The sequence below is a fragment of the Eubalaena glacialis genome, chromosome 5 (genome assembly GCF_028564815.1).
Source record: "Eubalaena glacialis isolate mEubGla1 chromosome 5, mEubGla1.1.hap2.+ XY, whole genome shotgun sequence".
In the NCBI taxonomy this organism is placed as follows: Eukaryota; Metazoa; Chordata; class Mammalia; order Artiodactyla; family Balaenidae; genus Eubalaena; species Eubalaena glacialis.
Genome location: NC_083720.1, coordinates 147,726,725 through 147,747,380, shown reverse-complemented (window position 1 = coordinate 147,747,380; position 20,656 = coordinate 147,726,725). Strand labels below are relative to the sequence as shown.

General features: G+C 37.3%; 1 protein-coding gene across 1 annotated transcript in view; it reads right to left on the bottom strand.

Moving 5' to 3' along the window:
* LOC133091858 (tripartite motif-containing protein 75-like) overlaps positions 1 to 20,656 on the bottom strand; it is a 137,043-nt gene that overhangs the window by 22,729 nt on the left and 93,658 nt on the right. The window lies entirely within an intron of this gene.

Here is a 20,656-nt window from a genome sequence, read left to right as displayed (position 1 = left end):
CACAGGAAGAATTGCTACCAAAAAACACAGTTAGCCTATCCTTTGCTGCTTTATAGGCTGGCATCAACTTTTCTTCCTTACTGATGTAACTGTGGTCTGGCATCCTCCTCCAGTACAGTCCTGTCTCATCCACATTAAAAACATCCTAGGGTAAATACACGCCTTCATCAATAATTTCTCAAAACGTTTCAGGAAATTCCCAGGCAGTTACCATATCTGCACTCGCTGCCTCGACACTTACTTTTAAGTTGTGAAAGTTGGCTCTAGCGTTGAACTGATGAAACCAGCCATGGCTGGTATTAAAAGATGCATCTTCTGATTCTTCACTGTGTTTCTTCTTCACGTCTTCATAAAGTCTTTTAGCTTTCTCTTGAATCAGCATTAAGCTGAGAGGGACTTGACGATGATGCTGATCCTGAATCCACACACTGAGAAGTTTCTCCATCTCCTCCATCACTTTTCCATGCTTCTTCGATATGTATTATTGTAGACATCATTGGCACAGCAGACTTCACATGTTCCATGATCTTGTCTTTGTTCTTTAGAATCATGCTGATGTCTGAACAATTCATGTTATAAGAACAAGTGATGTCTAAACATCTTTTCACCTTGCTCCACTCTCAATTATTTTCACTTTTCTTGCCATTGTTATCACTTGGTGCTTCTTAGCAGTACCAGCTACACCATCGTTGTTTTTATGCTTACTTCCGGACATCCTGGGCTTGAAATAAAGATACTGTACTACTGTACTCTATAGAGTACTGTACAGTAAAGTACACAGAAGCACAACCACTTGTAGCACATACATGCACGTGACAATGTACTCCAGACACGTGAACTAACAACGTGATTGGACATGCAAACACACGTTCGCATCTTTGAAAGTTCTCAACTTGAAGGTTTGTATGTAGGGGACTTACTGTAGTGTAATCGTGCTGGGACACAGACCACACTTTGATTAGCAAAGTTTTGGATTATCATTAATCTATTCCAAAGTTGTTGAAAGTTGTCTAAAAAGGGGGAGATAACCGAAGATCATGTTTTCTTTAATAATGTGTACAACTCATTAATTAAAAAGACAAAGAGGTATTTTGAAATAACATCCTATGTGTGCAGCATTTTGCCAAATTTCTCCACCCTTTAGGAAACTAATTTTGTTTACCTTTATGTAAATTTTGTCAATGAATTATTTTCAACAATTACTTTTTCATAGCTAATTTTTAAATTTTTTAATTGAAGTATAGTTGATTTACAATGTTTGTTTCAGGTATACAACATAGTGATTCAATATTTTTATAGGTTATACTCTTTGTCATAGTTAATTAAATTAATTAATTAATTAAATTAGAAGTTTCTATATGAACTTTAAGGAAAGGAACAACATGAAAACAAAGGTTATAGTTACTAAAAGGTAGAGAAATTTGCTAAAATTTGTCTAAAGTTTGTGGCATTTCAAACTACTGAATTTTTTTACTTAGCATTTTTAATTGGTAAATTCATCATCTGAATTGTGACTAAGGAAGACCACTTGGATCTACACAAAAACTAACCAAAGCCATCTACAGGTTCAACACATTCCTATTAAAATCCAGTGACTTTTTTTTTGCAGAAATAGAAAAATTTATCCTAAAATTCACATGGAATCTCAGGGACCCCAAATAGGCAAAACAATTTTGAAAAAGAACAGTTCTATGGCCTCTGCACTTGGCCTGTAGGTAGCTGCTATCTTGCTTTGTGCCCACTAACCTCTTCTTTGTGCTTTCAGAGAAAGAAAATGAGTTCTCTGGTGTCCCTTCTTATAAGGACACTAATCCTATTGGATTGGGCCCCCCCTTTATAACTTTATTTAACCTTAATTACCTTTTTAGGGGCCCCATCTCCAAATACAGCCATACTGAGGGTTAGGGTTTCAACATATGAATTTGGAGGGACACAAACATTTCGTCCATAACACACCATATACAAAAAAATAACTCAAAATAGATCAAAGACCTAAATGTAAGGCCCCAAACTACAAAACTCCAAAAAGAAAACATAGGGGAAATGCATCATGACATTGGACTTGGCAATGATTTCTTGCATGACACCCAATGTACAGGCAGTAAAAACAAAAAGAGGGAGGAGATATGGGGATATATGTATATGTATAGCTGATTCACTTTGTTATAAAGCAGAAACTAACACACCATTATAAAGCAATTATACTCCAATAAAGATGTTAAAAAAAAAAATAGACAAATGAGCCTACATAAAACTTTAAAACTTTTATGTATCAAAGGATACAATCAATGAAGTGAAAAGGCAATCTATGAAATGGGAGAAAATATTTACAAATCATGTATTTGATAAGGGGTTAAGATTCAGAATATAAAAAGAACTTCTACAGCTCAATGACAAAAAATTAAATCATCCAATTTAAAAAGAGGCAAAGGACTTGAATAGACATTTTGCCAAATAAGATAGATAAATGGCCAATAAGCATGTGAAAATATGTTCACCATCACTAGTCATCAGAGAAATGCAAATCAGAACCATAATGAGATGTCACCTCACACTCATTAGGATGGTTACTATTAAAAAAAAAAAAAAGAAAGAAAATAGCAAGAGTTCATGAGGACATGGAGAAATTGAAATCCTTGTACACTGTTGGTGGGAATGTTAAATGGTGCAGCCACTATGGAAAACAGTATGGAGATTTCTCAAAAAATTAAAAATAGAACTACCATATGATCCAGCAATTCCATTTCTGGTTATATATTGGAAAGAATTGAAAGTAGGATCTCAAGAAATATTTGCACACCCATATTCATAGCAGAATTATTCACAATAACCAAGAGGTAGAAGCAACCCAAGTGTCCATCAGTGGATGAATGGATAAACAAAATGTGGTGCATACATACAATGGATATTATGCAGCTTTAAAAAGGAAAGAAATCCTCTCACATGCTACAATATAGATGAACTTTGAGGACATTATGTTAACTGAAATAAGACAGTGACAAAAAGACAAATACTGTATGATTCCCCCTATAGAAGGTATCTAAAATAATAAAATTCAAAGAAACATAAAGTAGAAAAGTGGTTACCAGAGGCTCAGATTAAGGGGAAGATGGGAATTGTTGTTTTTTAAGGGGTATTGAGTTTCAGTTTTTCAAGATGAAAAAGTCCCAGAAATCTGTTTCACAACAATGTGAATATACTCAACACTACTGAACTGTACATTTAAAATGGTTAGTTTTATGTTAATGTGTGTGTGTTTTATCACAATTAAAAAATATCCTGCAAAGATCATGAAATTCTTCTACATATCTCATCTCATACACCTGCACAATGATTAGAGTAAAACGTGCTCAGCGGTGGAAAACTAAAGGAAGGAGAATTTATATTCCCCAAGTCACTTCAATCTTTAGTATTGTGTGGACTCCTACTTTTCTAAATCTTTAGTGTACTGCAAAGGTGTAACTTCACCTCTAGTAGAAGGAACATATTTAATGGACTTTGGGGGGAAAAATTGAGAGAGAGAAAGGAAAGAAGTAAGGAAGGACATAATAATACAGCCCTAGCAAGTTCAGTCAATCAGTAAATATCTACCAGATGCATTATTAACTGCTTATAATTAATAATTAATTATTGATTGCTTATAATATGCCAAGGCATAGGTATATAAAGTTGATTAAAATATAATCTTAATTTACTTATTAAGCATTTGCTCTTCTCAACAACCCTGTGAGGGAGATATTATTAACCCTTTTTATAGATGAAAAATTGGAGGCTTAGTGAGATTAAGCATTTTATCCGAGGAGTCAGAAAACCAATCTGTGATTTGAACCTAGATCTTTCTAATTCGAAGTCATGAAACCACATTGCCTCCAGTAGCAATTAAATTTTGGACAATTAGGTAACTGAATTTAGAACTTGCAGTGTAGAAATAGAGATTTATTAGTATTTTGTTTTCTCATTGCAAAATACATGAAGTAAGAAATGAAAGTTCCCCTTTTCCAGTTTCACTCTCTAGAGCTTATTATGTTAAGAAGCTATAGTTCATTCTGTTTATTCCAGACTTAAATATATATATATATATATATATATATATATATATACTTTCTCTTCATCTCTGTATTTATTTATTTATTTTAATTTTTGTTGTTTTTTTAACAAAAATAAGATTGTGCTAAATACACTGTACTATACCTTGCTTTTTTACACTGAAGACTGGAAATATTTCCTGCATAGGCTTCTACTTTATCTCTTTTGGTGACTGCATGGCATTATACTGTATAGTTGTACTATTGTTTATTTAACTATTCTACTTATATTTATAGGCCTCTTTTATGCTCAGCATCTCTACTTCAAAGCCTGACTCCTGGTATTGATCTCAAACCCTCTTCTACGGGTCACCTTCCCTTCCAGGTTGTTGGCAACTCCATCTTTCCAGGGGCTCAAGGCACATCTCTCTTTCCCCCATATCCACGCGGTCAGTAAAGCCTGTTGGCACTAGCTTTAAAATAAAATATAGCCCAAATTTGGTCCCATCTTATGAAGCTCCCACTGCCACCACCTGGGTCCAAGCCACCATCATCTCTCACGGAGAGTACAGCAGTAATGGATCACGTCCTTCCTTGGCTCACAACCTCATCATGGATTCCTAGGTCATTCAGAGTAACAGCCCAAATCCCTACGATGGCCCACAGAGCCAAAAGTGTCCCCCACCCACCAGCCTTTGATCTCCAGTCCTATCTCTCTCCCCCAGAGCCCTCTGACTACACTGCCATCCTGGCTGTTTCCATAACACACAGGCTTGCTCCTGCCTCAGGGCTCTTCCACTGGCCATTCTCTCTGCCTGGATCACTCTGACAGCTGATGTCCACAAGGCTCCGTCCTTCACCTTCCTCAAGTCTTTTCTCAATGTCACCTTCTCAATAAGGTTTACCCTCACTACCACATTTATTTTCAGTCTTCTCACTTCACTACTACAGACACTTTTGGCCAAGTTCTATTATTTTTTTATGTAGCACTTACCAATATAGCATACATTTTCTTATTATTTTTTATTGTTATTTTGTCTCTCTCTGTCTGCAAGAATGTGATCTTAGAGGGGATATGGGGAGAAGGAGGCAGGGATCCTTGTCAGTTTTATTCACTGATGTATCCCAGGTATCTAGAACAGAGCCTGAGGTATGGGGTGGTGGGGCACTCAGTAACTGCTGAATGAATGAATGAAGGAAGGAAGGAAGGAATGAGTGATTAATGACGCTAATTCCCATCTGCCCTAAATAATAAACATGGACAGTATGAGTGATCAAGTTTGGCAAAAGTAGAATTTCAAAGCCATAAGGTACTTTAAAGCTTTCCCAATACAACTCATTTAAAAATTTAGAAAACAGCACCAGAGAAATAAAACGATTTATCAGAGATCATACTGCTAGTTCATGGCAAAGAATAAAGAAAATCTAGCTCTTTTGGTTTAGTGGTCTTCTCCAATTCTTCACTGGTTCTCTTAGCTATTCCCTAAGTTTAGCCTAGACTTCTTGAGTCTCTGGAGGATAGTCATAATTATATCTAAATTGTATTTAACTTATTTCTCCCAAGAAATGTTAACTAATGTCTTAAGAAATGGTATCTTGGTAGTTCATACACTAGCTCCAAGGACCCCCCCAACAATCTGAGACTGGCCACCAGACCAAATGACAATGACCCCCAGACTCATGGGTCAGAGCACAGCAGGCTCCCGGGATCTATCACCAATTGTCTCAAGCACCCAGCCCGCTACAGCCTCCTCTGTCCCATAGATGACGTGTTTCTCACATGCAGTTAATTTAATTTAATTTTAAAATTATTTATTTATTTATTATTTTTTTAATTGGGGTATAGTTGCTTTACAATGTTGGGTTAGTTTGTGCTGTACAACGAACAGCGTCAGCTATATGTATACATGTACCCCCTCCCTCTTGGACCTCCCTCCCACCCCCCCATCCCACCCATCTAGGTCACCCCAGAGCACCGAGCTGAGCTCCTTGTGCTATACAGCAGGTTCTCACTAGCTACCTGTTTCACGCATGGCAGTGCACATACATGCAGTTAATTTTAACATCAATCTAAATGCTCGTATAGCTGAGAGGCAATTCATGTCTTACAAAGGACATTATGAGCCTTCGTGGTATTGAACGGAAACATCGCCTGGGAAGAAACGAGTGCTCAGTAAGCGCTTCTCAGCGGGCAGATTTCTGCTCTCTCTTTGCCTTGTCCTCTTTCTCTAGGTGCCATTCTTTTCCTTAGCCAACAGGAAAAGCTGTGTTAGTGAGTATCCAAGTCCTTTCATGACCAAAGTTAATTTCTGCTCTTCCAAATTGTTAATTCCCAATCCTTTTTTCTAAATTCTTTTTTATTATAGAGGAAGAACACCAAATAAAGGAAAAGAAAAAGAAAAGAAAAAAGTCTGGAAAGAAGAAAAATTGCTCAGAGGAAGAGCACCAAATTGAAGCTATTTAGGTTCAGAGATGCCATCTATGATGCCACAGCCACAGACGTTTCCCACCGATGATGTGGAGGAAGCGATCCATGGGAGCCACTTGCCCACAGTAAATAAGACTAAGGGATGATCAAGAAAATTAAAAGATGCACTTACTGTCGGACATGCTGGTCTCATAACCATTAATGAACTGAATACCAGGGAAAGAGTTTTGTAACCTTTTTGTGACTCAGCTTTATTAAAAAATATTTATTATACTTATTAAGAGCAATACATCATGGTAGGGGCAGTGAAATACACAAAGACACATGTCCAAAGTGGTGACAACAATATGATAGTACAAAGGGTCAAAGAGCCCAAACAACATGTGTTAAAATTTGCTGAGAGAAATGACAATACATTTAATCACTTTTTTTAAACTTGAGACTCATAGAGTAATGCATAAGCCTTAATTCTCCTAGCACATGATGGTGGAAACTACAATTAACTGTATTATTGCTTTTGTATCTGAAATAAACATGAAAGAGAAGGAGAAGAGAAGGAACACTACAGACCTAAGTCAGAACATTTGAACTGTTTACATTCAATAGAAATAATATCATTGCTTTAGTGGATTTTAAAACAGCAGTGTCTAAGTTCTCCAAAGCAATAAGGTTTGAGTGACATGAGTCTTTGTAAACCTCTGATCCTAGTACCATGCAAATTTATAATGTGTAAGCACTCAGGGAAAAGTGTCATTCCATGTCTATTTTTTTCTAGAGTAAAATCAGTGCTGATAGCATTGTAGTGGCAGGAAGGACTCCACCAAACTACCAAAGACACCTAACCTGCATCTAGTAAGGATCGTAGCTTAGGTCTATGTTACTTCTTGCTACTGAGTTCCAGTCTTGTAAAAGACCCAATTCATCCATACTTGTCCCTGCCCTGTACATTTTCCTCTCAAGCAAATGTCATAGGTACGTATGCATATTACTATCAACATACTGTTTAGAAAAGTTACCCAAGCAGTCACCCAGGGCATAGGTCAGAATACTAAAAATCTTAAAGGGTGAATTAAGTTAGAGAGGGATAGAACAGATGCTTTAAAGACAAACAGAACTGGATTTGAATCTGCTCTAGTTTTTCCTTATTACATGTCCTTGAGCAAATCACTTCATTTCTCTGAGCCTTGGTGCTCTCCCTGGAAAATGAAGATTAAAAAAAAGACCTTCTTTGATGGATTTTTTAAAAAAACAATTATTGGAGTCTAGTTGATTTACAATGTTGGGTTAGTTTCAGGTGTACAGCAAAGTGAATCTGTTATACATATACATATATCCACTCTTTTTAAGATTCTTTTCCCATATAGGCCATTACAGAGTATTGAGTAGAGTTCCCGGTGCTATACAGTAGGTCCTTATTAGTTATCTCTTTGCTGGATTGATGGATGGATAAGAGACAATTAATTCAGTGCCTGGGATAGTTACTCAGTGAGGCTAGTTGTTATTATTAGAAAGCATTGATATTCCCTCAGACCTTTAAGTTTCCTTAATTGCATTGACTGGAAATGGGAAGCACTTAACAATCAATCAATAATATTTTGGGCCAGATGGCAAAGCAGAGACATGAAATAAAATATCCCAACAGGTTCGTAGAATAACTGTCAAACCCCCAGGCCATTATTTTGTTACCTAGAGCATAACCAATCTACCAAATCAATTCAAGGTGCTTCAGAAGCAACTGTACCCCTCATCGCCTTTATTGTAGAACAGAGACACTGCACTAAAAATGAAAAGTATGCCATTTCATGTCTGCATAAAGTAGTAAAGAAACTGTCTCAGATAAATAGCATTTTCTTAAGCTTTACCCCAATCAAGCACAAATTTTTTTTCAATATTTTAACAAATTTTCCATCTTATACTTTTTTTTAATGTTCTATCATTTCTTTCTGGTTTACAGCCAAAGTAATAATAAATTGAGTAAGAATCTTCTGAGTCTCCCAGAGACTGGAATGTATTGGTATTCTCTCAAGAAATCCTGTTCTCATAGCTTCACATTCTGGATGCTTGATGAGAGAATTTGGATAAGTATATGAAACTTGGAATGTTTATTGTAATTCTAAGACCTTTTGGAATGCACCCACCACATATGTCTCCTGTTTTGATGTGCAATTAATATAGGTGTAAATATATACTTGCCCTCTGAAATTTACTATAAATATATAGCTATAGATACCTTATTTTTTTTTCCTAATGAGAATGTTCGAAATAGACTTTGTTCAAACTCTAATCACACTTAACAAAAAAGTTCTCTTGATGTAACAGCAACTTTCAAGCAGCCACATACTAAAGAAAAATACCCTTCTTCTCTTCATAGCTTTTCCTTGTGCATCTCCAAAAAAACTAGCTGCTTTTATTCAAATAGGTTTTCCATTTTGTGAAGTGTTCAATAGTAAAGGAGAGCTAAGAATTGGAGAAATATGATGGATAAGAGTTGTATTTCAAACTCCTGCTCCTGAAAAAAGTCAGAGCCCACACTGCAGTTAATGGGTCACTGTCCTGTCCACTCAGAGAAGAGAAGCCAAACAGAGAAAGATGTTTGCTCAGGTAAGAGACTGAGTCCATCAAGAAAATAGGAAGAAAAGATAGGAGAGAGCGACTTAAAGACCATCTAGTGTTCCCTATAGGTAAACATTTTATTTTGTTTCACAATGGGTAGGAAAACAATCTACTGTTTGTTGTTTTCCCAACTATCAGTATCTTAACTGATCAAAGACTAGGTATTTTATTTCTCTTTGGCCTGATTTGGGAAGAAAGGCCAAGGACAGGAATTCTAGGTCACTCTATTTCTAAGAAAATCTTTGTATTTCAGACACTCATGATAGTGATAAAATACACAGATGGGTTCAAAATGCTACCTCTGCATTTATCCAGCCAAATAAAATAATCATTATCTACTGACTTGAAAACTGAAGTAAATGTTTCTAAGAGTAAAACCAACAATGCATTATTTGTGCTACCTGGAAATAAAGAATAACTAAATTTTACAAATAATACAAAAGCCAACTTTACTCAATGGTTTTGAACTTCTTTCATACTTAATCTATTATTTGAAGAGTAACCAGAAACTAGACCAACTAGCTTAAATTTTAACATTTTCCTCTCTCAACCCTATGTGCTTCTGGAAAAGATGTAAAACTACAAAGAAAAGACTAGCAGGCTTGCAGAAAATAAAAAATGGAAAGGAAAAGATGAAAAGACAAGTGAGGTGTGTTTTTTTCCCAGTCTCAGACTGTCTTGTATAATTCAGAAGTGACTCTTCACTACCCAACCTGTGTGCCCACCTGAACCCCACATGCCATGCTACTGTGCTTGGGTCTTTTGTCTTCTAGCCGCTGATTTTTCTCCCAGAAATCACATGTTGCCCCTGCCCCCCGAGTGAGAAATATCTCCAGGGCTCCATCCATTCATTTTCCACCCACTGTGCAAAACTAACAAAAGCGACTAGAGGGGCTAGGGGTTTATTTAAAAATACTGTTGGTATCAATTAAGTTATGAGAACATCAAGCCATGGGTGCACTAGGGAATTAAAAAGAGAACACGGGATGCAGCAGCATGTATTTTCAACCACACTTCACGGCTGGGCAAGGCGGAATTAAAGGAGCCACAGACCAAAGATGCTAAGTAGGGATGAAGAGGACCACCGCCCGCCATTGACAGAGGCACAGCTTTTAGGTTTCACTGGGATTAGTTGACTTCAATTACAAGGTGGTTTTCTAGGTCCCATTGCCCTTCTCATCTACAGTTTGCAAAAGAATTAGCCATATAAAAAATGATTTGAGTGACTATTTTCTCAATTCTCCCAGAGGTAAGCGATAGCCAGTGCCATCTAATTGCATAGGATAGTGCTTCATTCATTATGTTAATCGGTACCTTAGGGAAGGTGTTGACAAACTACCGCCACACAGGCAAAATCCAGTTGCCCAACTTGTTTTTGTTAATAAAGCTTTATTGTAACACAGTCATACTCATTCATTTATGCATTGTCTATGGCTGCTTTTGAGCTACCATGGTAGAGTTGAATCGTTACACCAGAAACCACACAGCCTTCAAAGCCAAAAAATATTTACTACCCGGTCCTTTACAGAATAAGTTTGTTGACCTCTGCCTTAGATAATTAGAGTTTAATTCTTTCATAGAATGCCAGATGAGAAATGCTGCTGGTATATGACTGAAGCAAAAAGTAATAATAATCCAAGAAAGCAGCTCTCAGTCTCCGAAAGTCTACCTCAGATTTATGCGGGGTTGGGGGGAATGAAAACTGGAGGGACTATCTAGATGTGTAGAAAAACTTCAACACTCTGAGGTGGCAACACTAAGTAAAAATTTTTTAAATCTCTGCCCATTCTTTCTATACTTATTTGCATGAGGTTTATGTTGGTAAATGTTTCCAATAATTTCTCTCCTATTAATTTTTCATTTAATTATCATCTCCAGTTTTTTTTTTTTAATCTGATGTCATGTCATGTTTGTCCTTACTCTAGTCATTTCACCTTATTGGGAAGCTGATCTAGAAAATGCTACTTCTCCATATGTCCCTTGGAATTCATTCAACTTTTGAGAATATGACAATCTTCCTAGGAAAGAAGTCTTATGACATAGATGTGGAAATGTAACACATGATGTTGTTGAAGGTGTGGAGGAACAAACACCTTTATGCGTGATTGACGAAATTATATGTTGATACAATCTCTTTGGAAAGCAATTTAGCAATATCTAATGAAATCACAAAGGCACATCCCTTTGACATAGCATTTCTACCTTTAGGAAATTATCCCAGAGATCCATATTACCTAAATATTTTTAAATGATGTATGTATGATGTTTCCAGATTGGTGACCACGTGGAGACTTGGGGAGAGTGGTGTGCTCACAGAGAACACAGAAGCTTCATGCCCTTTCCCCATACCTTGCCCTATGTGTATCTTCCATCTAATTGTCCTGAGTTGTATTCTTTTATAATAAACTGGTAATCTAGTTTTTAAAAATAGGTACGTAAAAGGTTAACCTTTGCAGTATTTTCTTTTTACCAAAAGATTGAAAACAACCTAAATCTCTCTTGGTTGGGGGCTTAGTTAAGTATAGTAAGGTACGTACATATCTTCCACACACAAGTGGAATACTGTGCAACCATTAAATAAAGAATGAGATACACGTTTACATACTAATATGGCAAGTCGTTTGTTTATTTATTTAACAAAACCTTATTGAGCACTTTACTGAGGTGTGTTTTTTCCCAGCCTCAGACTGTCTTGTATAATTCAGAAGTGACTCTTCACTACCCAACCTGTGTGCCCACCTGGACCCCAACTACTGTTCTAGGCAAAGAGAATACAATGGACAAAACTAAGTTTCAGCTCACGTGGGGTACTGACAATAAACAAATAAGAATGGATACAGCGATATTGTGTCAATGGGGTAAAACCAAATGTAAGGAGGATGGGGGGGGCAGGATTGTCGCTATTTTATTTAGGGTTGTCAAGGAAGTTCTCCACGATAACGTGGCATTTGAGCAGAGATCTGAAAGAAGTGAGGAAATTAGCTATGCAGCTATCTGGGAAAAGAACCATCCAGGGATAGAGGACAGGTACAAAATCCCTGAGATATGTTCAAGGTACAGCAAGGAGGCCGGTGTGGCAGCTACTTGATGATGAGGGCTGACAGGTACGAGATGAGATCTGAGAGTCGGTGGGAGGAGGACAATCAGGCCATAGTGCACACTAAGGCAGAGAATGCGGCCACTCTGAGTATGATGAGGAGCCATCAAAGGGTCCACAGCAAATGGGTAACATGATCTGACTTTGTTTTCCCAAGGGATCATGCTGGTTGCTCTGCTAGCCAAAAGGCTACTTCTTTACTAGAAACAAGAGATGCATGGGCTCAAACCAAGGTGTTAGGAGAGGAAGTGGTAAGATATATTTGGATTCTGCATGTATTTTAAATGATATCAAAAAATCATTGCTGAATTAAGTCTTAAGAGTAATGTGTGCTTTAAAAAATAAATGGGGGTGATATAGATATATCATTCTTTGTAAATACACAAAACCCCTGGGAGAATAAATAAGAAATTGGTAGCTTGACTTGCTCCTGATAAGAAGAACTAAGGGTCTGGGGAATAAGGGTGGGAAGGGGGCTTTTCAAAGTACAGAATTTTGTGTCTTTTGAACTTTGAACCGTGTGATGTATAAATGATTTTTTAAATTAATTATTTAAATTAAATTTTTAAAATGAAAAACACTGTGACCTTTGATTTGTATGGACTACATCTTCATTTACTAGCCCTGCAAAAATGACTAAAGGGAAAACAAAAAAAACATTGAATCAACCCTCAGAAGTGTTCTTCAATAGTTCTTCCTTCAAGTTCACTCTTCTAAAACAAAAAAGAAATCCAATTTGAGTTACCAAATATAAACTTTTATTCCCTTAGAATTTGCCATTTACTTCCTATTTTAACTCTCTTCAACCTTTGGCAATTCTTGCTTTATTTTCATTTAATTTGTCTTTTAACTACCTACAATTGTTGCCTAACATTTAGAAATACACAAAGCTCTCCACAGTACATGGAAAATGAAGTATACAGCCAAATTTGATAAGGATTCATGAAGACTTTAAAGTTTGGGAAAGTATTATTTCGACATGAGAGCAATTCAGAGTATATGATAAATGCTGAGCGATAGAAGGACCACATCTATTTACCCTTAATATGCAGACTGAATTAGTCAGGGTAAGCTATGCCATGCTGTTGTAACAAAAATACAAAAAGAGAAGAAGAAAAACCTCAGTGGCTTGAAACAATATATTATTTCTCCTGTAATAGTTAAATATGATTGACAGTTTGGTTTGTGGGTGGGTGAGTTACTCAGGTCCCAGTGGGAACTCAGAGACAAGGCTATTTCCATCTCATGGATTACACTTCAACACCTGTCTTCCATGAGAAGAGAGGAGGACTGTGGGTGAGAGGGTTTTATGCACCAGATCCGAAAATGCATACATCACTTCCACTGATTTTTTATTGGCCAGAACTGGTGATATGACATACTACCTAGCTGCAAAGGAGCTGGGAAATACATCTTCCCATATGCTCAAGACAAAAAGAAAATGATTTGGTAAACGTATAGTACTGTCTCTGTCCCATTAAAGAATCAAGAAAACACACAACTTAAATACATTTCAGTAATGATTTTACTCAATGCTGCCAAACTCCAAATACTCTGCCATAGATTATTACTATTATCAGAATATCCACATGTGCCTCAAGTGGGTATTCTGGAAATCTATGCAAAGATGCCATTTTAACTTACGTCTTTCTTTAAGAATGTCTTTCTTCTAAAGAAACATTCTTCTGAGCTTACTTAAGTGGATTCTCAAAACCTCTCAGATTTTCAGGCTAACCCTCCTACATTTCCAACAGCCAAATATACACTCAAGAAATAGATAAGCAAGTACAAACTGTTTAAAAATTTAGTGAAATCTTTATCAATTTAATAAAGTATGATTGTGAAAAACAGTGCATAGCATTCATGCACTATACAAACTTTCATATACAAACTTCCATATACTATTCTGAATTAACTTTTTGTATATGTGCATTATTTCCTTAATGAAATTGTAAATGTCTTGCAGAAAAAGAACACTGTTTTCCTTTTTTTTCTACAATAGTGTTTTTTATGTAATCAGTTGGCTTTAGCTAATTGATACAAAGATATTATTTACCTACCTCAAAGGACCTCTCCTCTTCTAAATTTCACTTCAACATTTACCTTTATCACATAAAATATGAGTAAAATATATTAAATTAAACTTGTTTCAGTTATACATTTATTTATTAAACAAATATTTATTGTGCACCTACAATGTGCCAGGTATTGTGGGGAGTGATAGGAACAAACTAAGGAAGAGACAGGTGTGATTCTACCCTCACGGAATTTATGGTCTTTAAGAGACATAAACGGATATTTATAATATACTGTGATAAATGTGTATGCTGTCAAAAGTGCAGTGAATTTGGGAGCCCTTGGGAGAGGAAAAGAGAGAGAATAGGAAGAACTTCCTGCAAAAGTTCTGCTTGAAATAATTAACAACTCAACACACAGTACTGGGTTAAATTAGGTCCCAAGAAGTTATCATTACAAAGTCAATCTCATTTCTTTTCAAAGTCAATCTCATTTCTTTTCAAGGAACCTAATAGTATACCTTATGCTAAGGAATATATTCAGTGTTCTCTCTCCTTCCAGCAAGATTACAGACTGCTGACAAAGTGAGTTCTTTCTTTTGTTTTATCTATTTATAAAGTTACAGCATGGCCTTGCAGCTCAGCTCGATCAACAATTAGACCACTCTATACATTTTAAATCTTATAAGCAATGAGCTTGATTATTAGTAACTTGATATAGTTATACCTTCAACATGTGACTATCTGAATTCATCAAAGCACAATTTGTTGCTTAAGCTTTTATGGTCAATCATTAAAAGTGGATTTTCCATTTAATTTCTCAGATTTAAGGTAAAACTTCATTATAGACAGACTTCCATTTTTAAAATGTTTAATCCCATCCTATCATAACTCAATACCTGAGAACCCAAAATAATGAATTTAATTCCTGATACTAGATTTTTAAAAAAATTTTAATTAACATGACTGCCACCAAAATTAAAAACTATTTTTTCACTGTTATATGGCCTTTCCCTATAGTATATAACATCTACATTATTAGTTTTTTAGAGCTTCCATAACAAAATACCACAGACTGAGTGGCTTTAACCAACAGAAATGTGTTTTTTCTCTGTTCTGGAGGCCAGAAGTCTAAGGTCAAGGTGTGGGCAGGGCTGGCTTCTCCTGAGGGGCGTGAGGGAAGCATCTGTTCCAGACCTCTGTTCGTGGCTTGCAGGTGGCTGCCCTATCGCTGCCTCTTCACAGGGGTGTCCCTCTGTGTCCTGGTGCCCTGTTGTCTCTTCCTCTTCTTGTAAGGACACCAGTCCTACTGAATTTGGGCATCCCTCTGATGGCCTCATGTTAACTTAATCACTTCTTTAAAGACCTTATCTCCAAATAAGGTTACATTCTGAGGTGCTGGAGGTTGGAATTTCGACATATGAATTTCAGGGCATGCAGTGGGGAGGGGACGAGGACACAATTCTGCACATAACAACATCCTAAAATGGTTTCCATTTCCAAAGATAGAGGATGTTTAAGTACATTAATACTACCGCCCGCCCCCGGAGGCTTACAGGGCTCCCAAAGGCAATCTGTTAATAAGTGGACGGTTACATCATAATCACTAGGGAAGCATTTTAAGAATGCAGACTCTAAAACCTCACCCCTGCCCCACCCCAGAAGTGTGATTTGTTAGGTGTAAAGTGGAATCTAGGAATGTGTAGTTTTGCAAAGTCCAGGAGACTCTGCCATGCTGCCAAATCTAGGAAGTCCTGTTCTATGGAGTCTCTCCTGCCTTGAGACATCGATGCAAGAGAACGCTTGCGGGGGCTTGTCACTGCTCATACAAAGCTTCAGAAAGGACAAGTAATTAGAGGCCAGATGGCAGAAGACTTTAAAAAATTAAATTCACAGCAAGGAAACCATAAACAAGACGGAAAGACAGCCCTCAGGATGGGAGAAAATATTTGCAAACAAAGCAATGGACAAGGGATTAATCTCCAAAATATATCAACAGCTCATGCAGCTCAATATTAAAAAAACAAACAACCCAATCCAAAAATGGGCAGAAGACTTAAATAGACATTTCTCCAAAGAAGACATACAGATGCCCAAGAAGCACATGAAAAGCTGCTCAGTATCAGTAATTATTAGAGAAATGCAAATCAAAACTACAATGAGGTATCACCTCACACTGGTCAGAATGGCCATCATCAAAAAATCTACAAACAATAAACACTGGAGAGGGTGTGGAGAAAAGGGAACCCTCTTGCACTGTTGCTGGGCATGTAAATTGATACAGCCGCTATGGAGAAGAGTATGGAGGTTCCTTAAAAAACTAAAACTAGAATTACCATATGACCCAGCAATCCCACTACTGGGCATATACCCTGAGAAAACCAGACTTCAAAAAGACACATGTACCCCAATATTCATTGCAGCACTATTTACATTAGCCAGGACATGGAATCAACCTAGATGTCCAACAGCAGAGGAATGGATAAAGAAGATGTGGTACATATATATAATGGAATATTACTCAGCCACAAAAAGGAACAAAATTGGGTCATTCGTAGAGATGTGGGTGGACTTAGAGTCTATCATACAGAGTGAAGTAAATCAGAAAGAGAAAAACAAATATTGTATATTAACGCGTATATGTGGAATCTAGAAAAATGGTATAGATGAACCTATTTGCAGGGCAAGAATAGAGATGCAGACATAGAGAATGGACATGTGGACACGGCGTGGGAACGGGCGGGTGGGACGAATTGAGAGATTAGGTTTGACATAAATACACTACCATGTGTAAAACAGATAGTGAGTGAGAACCTGCTGTATAGCACAGAGAGATCAGCTCGGTGCTCCGTGATGACCTAGATGGGTGGGATGTGGGGGGTTGGAGGAAGGTCCAAGAGGGACGGGATATATGTATACGTATAGCTGATTCACTTCATTGTACAAGAGAAACTAACACGACAATGTAAAGCAACCATACTCTAATAAAGTTTTTTTTAATTAAAAAGAAATTAAATTCAGAAACTAAAAATTTTTAAATGACTTTAATTAGTAAAGTAGTCAAATTATTAACGAAATAACAAGAACCTTCCTACTCACACTGAAAATTTCAAATGACCTTTCAGTGAGGAAAACGGTATTTTCCAAAGGAGAGGTAGAAATTGGCTCAAAAATCATAAATAAAAAATTTGTAGGTATGGATAGAAATCCATACACCTCAGACCACAAATTTATATTTATAGGGGAATTGATGAAAATTTCAACCTCAGAGGTTTAATCTTGGGGTTTCTGTGCCCCCTCACCCAGTTCCTTGGAAACATTCCGGGCAGGATTTTAGGATCTTAGGCAGTTGTGTATGTTTGGGGGTGGGAAGTGTTGCTTGAATGAATATCTCATAATATTACCTAGGTTCTTCGAAAGAATTAGTAACTCACTTAATACATGGCAGAGGAGACTCGAATTGCTCCTTGAGGGTTCACATGAAAAGCAGCAGAGCCCTGACTGTAGAGGTCCCTAAGGTGGCAGCCATGGAAGATCAACCAACATCTTTTGAGCAAAGGACTCAGAATTGCCTTACAGGTCCTCGGACTAGAAGCAGGGCTGTGGGGAGGAGAGGCGAGGGGCGGGGAGGAGAGGGGAGGGGCGGGGAGGTGAGGGGAGGGGCGGGGAGGTGAAAATATGTGCATTTCAAAATGACAAAAAAGGGAATTCCCTGTCAGTCCAGAGGTTAGGACTCTTCGCTTTCACTGCCGAGGGTCCAGGTTTGATCCCTGGTCGGGGAACTAAAATCCCACAAGCTGTATGGTGCAGCCAAAAAAAAAAAAAGACAAAAAAGAAGAAATAATAAAACAGCTTATGTTTTCAACAGACGCATTTTAAATAAAAGTCTGGAAAAGAGAGGATGACCTTGGATTTTTCTAGAAAGAAACAGAACATGCTCATTGTCCCCAACAGTCCTGGAATCAGTTCCATGTCTTAACAGAAAAAAGAAAAAAAAAAAAAAGAAAGAGAGGAAGGGAGGGAGGGAGGGAGGAAGAAAGAAAGAAAGAAAGAAAGAGAGAGAGAAAGAGAAAGAAAGAAAGAAAGAAAGAAAGAAAGGAAGGAAGATAGTCCTTCTTAAAGGCACAATGCAGGAACTGAGTGATGACTTGTCAGCCACAGCACACACTTTTTTATTAAGAAAAAATTTCTTTACACTTAGGAAAAAACCCCAAAAGCACAAGTCACTTTGTTGTTGCTGCTATTCTTACTGTGGTTTAATTAACAAAACTCTAAACAACTTAGACGGCATGGAGAACACATGTCAGCACCCTGTAGACCAATTTATACAGGCTTCTCAACTTTGCACTTTCCTTAATGTTATGGGTCAAATAAGAGTAATTTCACCAATTGTATCATAGTATCACGCTGTAAGAAAAGAATTCAAAAAAAAGGATCTGTAATTCTGATTAAGTATTCCAATTAAACTATTGCTACAAATACAACAATATATCTTCCTTGGCCTAATGATATAAGATATTTAAAATTAACTGTCTAAAAAGAACATTCATCTTAATTTCTCAGTATAATATGTTGTTGGAATTGAAACTGATTTGAGTTAGATATTTTTTCCAGGTTTCCTAAATTGAATTATAACATTTTGCCTCTTGTGCATTAGAGATTAGAAACTTCACATTAAAAACTAGGCTTCATGCCACATACCAAAAAAAAATCCTAATCATTCCCAGTTTCTCTTCAGTATTTTTTCCATTACTCATCAAACGACTTTCCTTTGTCTTTTCACCTACTTTTGAAACTCCCAGGACCTTACACATCTAATGCATCCACTCCTCCTGCCTGTAGCATCACCACCTGAGTCCCAGCTACACTCACTTCTCGTCAGACACAGAAGGGCGTCTCCCAGCAGCGCTGGCTCGCTTCCCATTGTCCTCCACCATGGAATCAGAGTGATCTGCTCAAAACTTTGTCAGCACTCACCCTACTTCCAGTCAACCCAGCCACCCACAGACATCCTCTAACCCACAACAGACACACCTTAAAACTCTTCAGTATCTTTCCACCATGTTCATGACAAAGCTAAAACTCCTCGACTCAGCCAGCAAAGCCCTACAAAATCCGTGCCTGTGAAGTCTCCTCCTGCATCTCAGACCATGCCCACCTTCACTCCTGGTCTTGGCCCCCTGACCATCTTGAAGTCCCTGGCACTCCCTAGGCTGCGCCCACCTTCTGCCTGAAATGTTCTTTCGTCCCGCTTTGCCTAATCATCATTCAAGGTACTTTTTCAGAGATGCCAATGCCCTATGTTTTGCATAAATCCCCAGTAAATTCTATTTGAATTTCCTGCTGATAGGTAAAGCTAACATTCACACGTGGCAGGGTTTTAACTTGTAATACACCTGAATCTGTATCCTATGAAAGAGCAGCAACATGATGGCAGACAGTGTGAGACTCAGATGGGGAAACGTCTGCCAGGCTCACGTGTAGGAATGAGGAGGTGTGGGTAACCAGCCAGTGTGTGAAGGCTGACTTGAGCCTATTGCAAAATCTGTCTGTCATTACCCTGCACCAAGGTTAGGAAAGGGACCTCACATTGTTTGATCTCTTGAATTGGAAGTGCATCTAAAGAAACCAAGCCCCTCATTCACCTGAAAAACAGGTGTACTCATGGATATCAAGGAGGAGGAGGGAGAGAGGGAGGAGTGGAGAGGAGGGAAGAAGGGGAGGGGGAGGAGAAGAGTTTTCTTTCTCTTCTACTGGTCCTGAAGCTTTTCCAAGAACTCAGACATTTGTAAAAGGCCCTCTGATGTCTTATCAATGTTTACTTTTCTTTCTTAGTTATTGATGGCGGCAGGGAACAATGGTTAAATAAACCTCATATCATTGTTTTAGTGTCTCTTAAATGAGTGGCAGAAGGTTTGGGAATTTGGTCAATAGACTACATTTTTCCTCAGTAATTTAGGAAAGACTGTTTAAAGCATCTATAGAGACTGGCCGTAAATTGACTTGTAAATTTATTGAGGCTTCTGTGTATTGCTTTGGGTCTTGTCTTAAAGGAATATATCAAATAGTGAACTTGGTGGTGAAATATTCATTCATTTATTTGACTTTGATGGAAGAACTGTGATGATTTATTTCTTCTTTGAAAGCATGATGAGTATAATCTGAATAAAATATCATTGAGAACTGGATTTATCTGAACCTAGGAATACATTCTATTTTAACTTCAGTATAAAATGACTGTCAACAAAAAAAAAGAATAAATAAATAAATAAAACAAAAATAATAATAAAAAATGAGTTTCTGTCAGGGTCAGGGAGTTCACAATAAATGTTACTAGATTATATTAATATCACAAAGCTTACTAATGGAAATCTACTGTTTTTAATTTAAATATCTTTAATTTCTTTTTAATTTCCAGGCTTTGATAATTTATCAAATAAACCACTGATTTTTTTCCTATCTGCAAAATGACTGTTTT